The sequence below is a fragment of the Lycium barbarum genome, chromosome 1 (genome assembly GCF_019175385.1).
Source record: "Lycium barbarum isolate Lr01 chromosome 1, ASM1917538v2, whole genome shotgun sequence".
Taxonomy (NCBI): Eukaryota; Viridiplantae; Streptophyta; class Magnoliopsida; order Solanales; family Solanaceae; genus Lycium; species Lycium barbarum.
Genome location: NC_083337.1, coordinates 166,304,217 through 166,313,407, shown reverse-complemented (window position 1 = coordinate 166,313,407; position 9,191 = coordinate 166,304,217). Strand labels below are relative to the sequence as shown.

The following is a 9,191-nucleotide window of genomic DNA, read 5'->3' as shown; positions in this document are numbered from 1 at the left end:
TAATTTATGTGTAAATAGTATTACACACTGCATGCTAGCTAAATTTTGTAAAAAGATATATTTGAACTATTTTTTGTTGAGGACTTTTCTGGACTGGTAGTTACTGAAACTGGGTTGATCTATTGTTTAAGGACCCAAACCTACCGGCCCTAAATGAAACCCAAATGAAAAAAATGAGTAAGTGAGTATTAAAAAAGCAAACTTCTTGTGGCTGCTGGGATTCGAGCCCAGGTCTCCACGGCCACAACGTGAAATTCTCACCACTAAACTACAGCCACTTGACGTTGTTCTTTCCTTAGTAGATTTGTTTTGAGTTCAAAAAGCAAACGCAAAGTTGGGACAAAGTTCTTAAACCTATGTTACTCGAACTCTCCACCAATGCTTCTGCACCAGTGTTGGATCCTTCAAAAATTTACTTTTTGAGGATCCGACACACATACGTCAATATTTTTTTAGAGTCCGAGCAACATGGTCTCTAACTAACAAAAATGTTGATATATTGGGTAATTATCAAACAAAAAAACACTTGACATATTGATTTATGCAATTAGTACTAAGAACATATGTTTTTATGATTTTAGCTATAAAGCATCCCTTATGAGTTCTAATTATATTAGATGCTTGATTAAATTTGAGAAGTAAAAGAAATGTTTTTAATCATAGAATCGTTCATCTTTTTTCTAGTGTTATTCACAAATAGACAAGTCTCAAATATTATCATGCTGAGTGTATGTGTTTGAGCCATTAAAATGGTGATATCAAAATTATATTAAATAGCTACAAAATGAGTTTCTCATAATTTCAAGTTAGGGTTATTCCAACGTCAATTTCTTAACTTAGATCACCACTAAAACTTCCTTTATATGTCAATCTCTAGTTCAATTTCAAAATGTTCTCCATTTTTTATATCACGTGAACTATGTGATTGGAGATGTAAGAAATATGTCAACAGCTCAAGTCGTTTTTTTCTTCTGTTTTGACTCATCGATCCATCAAAATCATGACTACCAAATATCTCGGTATGTCCTTTTTTGAGGTACCCTTTATGTTTTATTCTCTTCTCAATAACTCTTTCAAGCATTTCTTCTTCCTCCTCCTCGTCATTCATCTTATTCCTACTTCTTCTTCTACCTTTTTTCTCTCTTTTTGATTTGAAGTTTAGTTGCACTACGCTTTGATCCTAATTTGTGTCTTTCTTCATTTCGTTATGGTAATGTCACGCCCCGAACCATGGCCTGGGCGTAACACGGCACTTGGTGCCTGACTGCATGTGACCGAGCGAACCATATGGCTTGTTGAATCATCATGAGGCATACATGAGCGGAAATATAATATGAAACATGATGGGCTTTAAGAAAACATAAGAAGTCATAGTAATTATAAAATACTTGTTTAAAAACAAGAGCGCGGATAATACCATAATTGAGCCAAAATGGCTAACCGACTCTGAAAGTCTAACATGACCCAACTGACTTGTCTAGTTATGGAACCTCTAGCATGATTCTGAACATAAAACGTACTTGCTGGGACAAGGCCTCCAGCATACCTTTAATGCATCAATGACATAAAGTAAACAACTGACTAAACCCCGAAGAGAATGGGGCTCACCCAAAAGCTGATACGAGAGCTGGCTTACTGAGCAGGTGCGTCATCCTGTAAGTCAGTACCTGCATCGTGAAATGCAGGCCCCCAAGGCAAATAAACGGGGACGTCAGTACTTTGAATGTACTAGTAGTATGTAAACACATGAGAGAAATAGCAGGCACATGATACATAAACATGAAATTGAAACTGAAACTGAATACTGAAACTGCACATAAACATGAGTACTGTAAGCATGAAATAATCTGTAATACCGACATGAACCACCATGGGGAGAAATGTGGAGTATGATCTCGGCCCGATCAGCTAAGCCATCTCGTACCTTGACGGGGCACGAGACATGAACATGACATGAATGGATCCAAAATCCCTCAATGGGGAAAACATGAAGGAATCGTCCTAACTGGGCGGAGCGATCCTTATCCTACGTTGGCATACGTAGTTTCAGGCTATCTGAGCCTTCTCGGTATTAATACAACTCCCGAACATGAAAATAACTGAAGACGTGATTTCTGAGTCTTGACATGAACATGGGTAAATGAAGACATGACAATAAATGCATATATACAAGCTTTTCACGGAAATAAGCAAAATATCTCATACCTTGTGTTATAGAACCCATGGGATGCAAGTTATAGGTTTTCATAGATTACGGACTGGGTCTCAATCACCAAAACAATAAATTAAGACTAATCAAACGGAATTGTAACTGACCATAGAATATACATCATGGTTCAAGTGTCTAGGGTTTATCATGAATATACCTAGAATCCTAAAACTTGGTGTGTAATTATTGAATACTGAAACATGGGGAAGAACAAGGATGCTCCCACACGTGGATAGCGCCTACATACCTTGACTTCCTGCTTTTGAGTGTATCACAATGTCCTTCAATCCCTTCAACTTTAATCTATAGCAATACAGGTCATAGGGATCCCATATTAGCAACAATATCCATGCTTTGATCATCAAAGCATTTTATCAAACATTTGGTGGGCATGAAGCTCCACAACCTTCATTAATGGTGTTTTCTTCACCCAATCCCCATTTTATTACTTCTAGTTGATTCTACAATCTCAATTAGATGTAATTAACATCATTCTTGATCACCCACATGAATACAACAATCCAAAAACTCTAGCATAGTTCATATAATTCTCTTTATCAAACCCATTTACTATTCTCCCAAGAACTCATCAATTTACAACTATAAATAATTAGAGAGTAGAAACATTACCTTTTTGAAATCCAATCCTCTTGAATTCGGGTTCTAGGGTTTCCACGTCTAACAATAATGTTCCAATCATAACTTTATGGATTATAAGGGTTTACTCAAGTTAGAAAGGTATTAGGGACTTGAATTCAACCTAGAATCATGATAAAACTTACCTTGGAAGGTTCTTGAGGTTTGGGACTTGTTTTCTATGAATTTAGGGTGATTTTTCATGAATGGGGTGTTGGGTAAATAAACCCCAAATCTTAAATATAACTTAAAACGCGTGAACCCGACTTTTGACCCGAAACCCGACCTTTTATGCGTTGGGTCCGCGACGCACGTGCATCGCGCGACCCCCTGCAGGTCAATTTTCAGAGAGGGTGTTTTTGTGGGATCAGCCCGCGACCCGAGGCCATCGCACGCGCCATCACAAGCGACATGTGTCGGTTCTGCACAGTGTTCGGTAAAATAGTCCTAACTTCTTGTACATAGCTCTGTTCAAGACCCATAACATACCGTTGGAAAGCTATTTCAAAGGGCTACAACTTTCATCGAAGAGGTTTTCCCAAATTCCCAAATAATAAAGGGGTTATGGTCGCTGGAAGTAAGACCTTCTACAAACTCATTTGAAAACATCCTCCATAGAAAGGCTTCTGACTTTGCTTTGTCCAAAGACTATTCTTGTGACTTGATTAATTTTCAAAACACTTTATAAAATCCTCATATTGGTTACATTATATTATCGTCTTACGAGTCAAACCTTAGCCCAAAGCTACGAGGTGTTACAGGTAAGCAGTGAAGTTGCTGGATATGAGATAACTAGACGTGTCAAATGGACGGGTATGGCTGAATTTGGGCGAGTCAAAATGGGTTGAGTCAACAAATAGGTAGGTCAATACTTGGGATGAAATGAGTTGGGCTGAAATGGATTAGAATGCACATCCCAATCCAACCTTCCCATTTATTACTAAGTTTTATGCTTTATATGTTCTTTTATAATTTTTAGTATCTTATAAGTTTTTTTTTTATTATTAAGACTTTATATAACATATCAAATAAAAAAATATTTTTTTGAAAATATTTTGACAACATTTTTCATGAGTCAATTTGGGCTATATATCAACCAATTTTTATTGGGTTAAAATGGGTTGAACTAATAAATGGACAGGTCAATAACCTGCCCAAACTTGACGGTTGGGCGAGTTATGCTTTCATAGGCTAATTTTATCACCTCTAGAGATAACCAAATTTGTGGAACTAATTTAGATCACTTGGCTAAAGTTGTAAAACAAACTAAATCACTTGTAGAGAAACTTATGACCAAATTTTAGACTAATTTTGTAGGGTAAAATTTGCCAGGAACTTATTATAAAGGGCTTAAGCTATTTTTGTAAAACTTCTTAAAGCAGGGACAAAATAGAAAGAATAACCTTACCAGGCTATTTGAGTCGGTCAGTCTGTCGCATCCATAAAAGCCCATCCTCTCCTATCCATTAGCCCATTCCTATACGGAAAGATACCGAGCCTTATAGACGTGGGATAATTTTAGCCAAAGTTGCTACGACACATTTTACTTTTTTAGGAGTCTTATTAACCTCGTAATTTTTCTTAAAACGAAATAATTACCACCCTAAGCGCTAATGTGACAAGTCAGTGTATTTCACTCTGTTTAGGAGAGTGAGAAACATAAAATCTGACACGTGTCATTTTTTAATTGGGTACTTCACATTTAATTACACCAAATTAATTACCATTAAAGCTTAAAGTTTTTTTTTCAAACTGATTTTTTTTTTAAATGTGGAAAACTGATTATTTTATCTTTATATGAAAAAAATTAGTTTTCCAGATTTAGTTTTAAAAAATGAGTTTTCCACATTTTAAAAAAATAATTAGTTTTTCCAATTTTTTGTAAAACTTCAGTTTTTTTTCACATTTTGACAAGAAAAAACTCTTTTTCCATATTTTTTTTTAAAAATAATCCATTTTATTTGAAAAATAAAAGTGTCCTAGAATATTGTAATCATGAAAATCTAGATTTTTTAAGACATTCTTTAAAAAAAAAAAAAAGTTTTCTCCATTTTTCATTTTTTAAAATAAAGTTTTGGTTTTTCAATTTTTTTAAAAATTGCCACGTAAGCGAAAGAGTTAAAAACAAATAGAAAACAAATAAATATACATGTGGCAAGGAGTGTATGTCACTTTCCCGTAAGAAAATTGATATTCAGTTTCAGAATGATAACTATTCCATTTAAAAAAAAAAATTGGGGGTAATAGTACCTCTGAGAGGTAAAATGTGTCCTAATAACTGCGGTTAAAGTTTGGGGGATAATAGTGTCTTGTCCCAATAAGCATCACGTGTAACTTCTACCCCGTAGCTGCTAGTTGTATTCTTGTAGATTTCGCACATTCTTTTCTTTTTCATTATTGTGCTTACTTAGCTGAAAAATTAGGTAAACTTATATAAGCAAACGTGTTTAAGGGTGAAACCGTCAAATAGCCATTTTTTTTTGGATTGTTAGTTAAGTTTTAATCAACATATCAAGATTATGCAATATTTAGTTACTTTTTAGTAATAAAATTCTGATAAAATATCCTTAGGTAAAATACGGGGAAAAAAATCAAAAAATATTTATCTAAGTTTGGATATTTATCAGTTTGAACTCTATTGATTATATTTAAAGTTTGAAGTTCGTGAATTGTTCATGGAGTTTTAAAACTCCAACAAGTGTTCACACATAAATTGTGAACGTTTGAGCTAATAAAAGTACGATTCATGGAGATTGAAACTCCAACAAATTATGCCGGAGTTTTACTTGTAAAAGCTTCAAACTCAAGCATTGTGTGTTAACGTTATTTCGTGTTTTAACTATAGGTATTTTTGTTCAAATTCATTACGCATTAAAAAGTGATTACTTTTCAGTTATATTCGAAATGGTAGCTAAATTTTAATTATTTGCTCAAAAATTGGTCATCCATCAATTTTTTACGGTATTTAAGGAGTGCTAAAAAAGTTGAACTAAGAAAATTATTTAACTCAAGTTAATAATAGTGTCTATCTTTGCAGCGAATATGATAATGATTGAATATAAGACCATATTTGTTTGCACCCAATAAATGTCTGAATTTTAATCTGGATCTCAAATATTTAGTACGTTTATTTTTAAGCTCTGATCTATCAGTAATTGTGTTTATGTTTTATATATATTTTTTATAATTATATGTTGAGCCTGAATATATCGTACTGATTAAAATTTGTTACAAAGTCTTAAAATTATTTAGTTGTTGTCAGTTCAAAGTTTTTTACAAATATAGTATTGCACTGCTATTCCATCCATTTTTATTGTTGTCGTTCACCATTATCAACTACTACCACTCACCAGCATAATCACTATAGTTGGTCGTCACAATTACTGACTACCGTTTACAATCATTATGACCAACACTATTATCACAACAGTCAGTTGGCCATCGTTGTCTAACAATTACGCCATTATTCGTCACCACATGTCGTCAACCACCACTATCACTCATGAGTCCTGAATTCTAAACCTTAAGTTATTCAATGCTAAATTAATAATCTGTACACAAAAACAAAGTTTGGGAACCTAAGCTACATTCAATCGAACTGTCGCCGACACTCTAGCTCTGCCCTGCTTCTAACTCATTTTGCGCTAAACTTAAATTCATTTAAGATTTTAATAATGTATTTTATTTTCATCTGTATTAATAAACTCACGTTTTCATCTTTTAGAATCATCTAACACAACAACAAAACTTCCATTAACTTCAACTATATACTGCAATAAATATAACCTTAATTTAGAAACTTTACACAAATTAACATACTGATCCTACAAGAATATTAGTAAATAAAAATTAAAGTACATTAGTAATGTAAAACATTTTAATAATTTTAGGATAATAAGTGTATATGAGCTCACTAAATAAGCAAAATGTTGGACGTTTTAATGATAAAAGATATTGTAATACCTAGGACCCGTTAGGACATGTTTTCAAACCATGATTTCAAACCATGTTTGGACATGCAATTTGGATATTTTAAGTTGTATTTTCTCTTATAGACATAAAACCCCCACAAATTGTGAAAACTATCAAAACATTCTCAATTCTTATACAATTCTACCAAATGAGCAAGTCATAATTCATAACAAAATTAGTACACTACTAGAAGGCCTTTCTAAAAAATAAAACATCAATTAATCAAACTGTAGTTCAATAAAAACGAAAATTTAACGTGAATGGTAATGTAACTACTCTTTAATATAATCCTTCACATAAATTAAAGGTTGGTAGACATAAATAAAGGTTGGTGAAAGTTAATGAGATTGGTAAATGATTGATGGGGGTACTTGTTAAAAATATCTATCAACTTATGGGTCTTTTTTTACAAAATATAAACTTATGGGTTAAATTTTATATTTTAAAAAGTTGAAAGCATGGTTTCAAACCCCAAATCATGCTTTTTTGGATGATTTGGGGTTTGAAACCATGAGCCCAAACCAACGTTTGGACATGCGTTTTCAAACAATGGTTTGTTTCAAACCATTGTTTGAAAACGCATGGCCAAACGCCTACCTAATAAACGCTTTAGTTGTAAAGGAAATTTGGCTCCAAAGTTATCCTAATTTTACCTGAACGTATAGGGACAAATAATATATTCTCGCCGTCCAAAATATAAAGGCAATTTGACTAATTTCGAAGCTAAATTGAGTTGGATTAATTTAATATTTTAATATTAAAATTTAGATATTCAAAAAATATACAAAAAATACTATAAATTGCAATTCTTCTATCAATATAGTAAAAAGATTCTTAAAATATTTGTTAAAATTTATGTAATTTGACTCCGAGAAGTGAAATGTAACAAATATTTTGAAATAAAGGGTAAAAAATAATTTAATAAGCAGCAAAAAAAAAATCAAAAAAAGTCACTATTATATTGACTAATTACAGAGGCCCAAGTGGAATAAAGAATGATGCTAAAAGTGAGAATATGTAGGGAGAAGTAATAGTAACCCCAATAATAAAATGCCCAATAAATTGTCTTATAAAATAAACCAGGACAAAAATGAGAACAAGGAAAAGAACAAAAGCCACCTTTAGAAGCTTCATAGGATGAAAGTTAATGTGAGGACTACAAAAATCTTTGATTCTCTCTTATATATATTTATAAATTACCATAACCAACTACAGTTACCACCAACTACCACCATTGACCACCGGTGTTGAGCTTTCCATCCATCATCGCTACTAACTACTTCCTGCAACTACAAACACCAAGATCAGTCCACTACAATCTCTAGTTGACACCCACAAACATCAACAACCATATAGTTTTCTTTTAAAAACATATTATTGATAGAGTTATTAAGCCCTTTATCCTAATTTATATGATTTTTTTTTTTTTTTAGTCAGTTCAAAAAAGAATGATACTTTTCTATGCTTAACAACAAATTAACTCTAAAATTTCCAATTTACCCTTAATGCTATGAGTTCTAGCCACAAAGATTTATTTGGCTTGTTTTAGACCACAAGAAAAAAAAAACTTCTTTTCTTTCTTAAACCTCGTGCCACTCCAACACCCTAATATAAATTCAGACGGAGGGAGTAATGTTCAATTTTTAAGACAAGTTGTTTATATTTAGGTGTTGAGAAATCAAACATTTTTAATTAGAGAAAAGACATCATTTGCCCCCCAAACTTGGTACGAAAACTCACTTTAGCAACTAAACTTAACTGGTAATTATTTACCCCCCTAAACAACTTATACATCAATTATTTTGAACCTTACGTGGCCCATACCAGTTGAGAGGTGGGTGTTGTTCACCACTTGCCGTCTGATAGGTCCACGTCATTAATGTTTTTTTTTAATTCCTCGAAAGTTATTTTATTATTTCTTTAGTTTCTCCCTTCTTCTTCCTTTTTTTTCCCTATTTTCTTTTCTTTTCCACATCCATCCATGGCAGATCTTCACTTTAATGGCAAATTCAAGTTTCCTCCATTAAAGATGCACAGTGAGCTTCATCACCTTCACTTCTCCTTCACTCCACAATCCATAAATTAACAACATCAAACCATACCAAACATCATATACTTTTCTCCAAAACGTCATCATTTTTCACCCATTATTACTATTATTAGCAATCTCATTTCTTCCATAACCATTTTAGAGGCTCTTCCTCAAAATTAAAGACCATCCTATTTGAAGGACAAACTGTGCAATTTCTTTATTTTTGTGTTGTTGCTGCTGCCCCCGTCCCTCCGCCCCCACTCACCCCTTCTCTCCCTCTCCTTCTTCCCCATCATTTCAAGCTTACTACAACAATTCAAGTGAGTCTTTTGCTTTATGTGC

The 9,191-nt window shown here is 33.1% G+C and overlaps 1 non-coding gene across 1 annotated transcript; it reads right to left on the bottom strand.

Annotated features, from left to right (window-relative positions):
* Positions 1 to 206: 206 nt before the first annotated feature.
* Positions 207 to 278, bottom strand: TRNAH-GUG (transfer RNA histidin (anticodon GUG)). The gene has a single exon. It is a non-coding gene; the product is annotated as a tRNA-His (tRNA).
* Positions 279 to 9,191: the final 8,913 nt, after the last annotated feature.